Here is an 889-nt window from a genome sequence, read left to right on the forward strand (position 1 = left end):
AACGGAATGGCTGAGCACTGAAACAGAAGAGTTGGGACTTTTTTGATACTTCTACTACCCAAGACTTCTCTGACTAGTTTACTTATAACTTCGGGGATATAAAGGGAAGTGTGGCGGGAATATGCAAGCCAAAGATTATTCATGTGTTCAATAAATGTGTATTAAACTCCTACTCTGGTTATAGCAATAAATAAAATGAAGATGCCCTCTTCTAGATCTTACATACTACCTGGAAGACAGTCAATAAATAGGTTAAAATATGTACTTTTAAAGCTGAGAGGAGAATATAGAGTAGGCTTGGATACAGGGAGTGGAGAATTTTCTTAGAGTGTTTGTTTTACACATAAATAATGTGTATAGAAATTTCAATGTGATTTTCGGAGCAAGATGGCCGAATAGGAACAGCTCCAGTCTCCATCTCCCAGCGCGAGCGACACAGAAGACTGGTGATTTCTGCATTTTCAACTGAGGTACTGGGGTCATCTCACTCGGGAGTGCCAGACAATCGGTGCTGGTCAGCTGCTGCAGCCTGACCAGCGAGAGCTGAAGCAGGGCGAGGCATTGCCTCACCTGGGAAGTGCAAGGGGAAAGGGAATCCCTTTTCCTAGCCAGGGGAACTGAGACACACAACACCTGGAAAATCGGGTAACTCCCACCCCAATACTGCACTGTAAGCACACCGGCACACCAGGAGAATATATCCCACACCTGGCCGGGAGGGTCCCACGCCCACGGAGCCTCCCTCCTTGCTACAACAGCAGTCTGCGGCAATCTAACCACAAGGCAGCAGCGAGGCTGGGGGAGGGGCGCCCGCCATCGCTGAGGCTTAAGTAGGTAAATAAAGCCGCTGGGAAGCTCGAACTGGGTGGAGCTCACAACAGCTCAAGGA

Source organism: Piliocolobus tephrosceles, chromosome 11, assembly GCF_002776525.5.
Source record: "Piliocolobus tephrosceles isolate RC106 chromosome 11, ASM277652v3, whole genome shotgun sequence".
NCBI lineage: Eukaryota > Metazoa > Chordata > Mammalia > Primates > Cercopithecidae > Piliocolobus > Piliocolobus tephrosceles.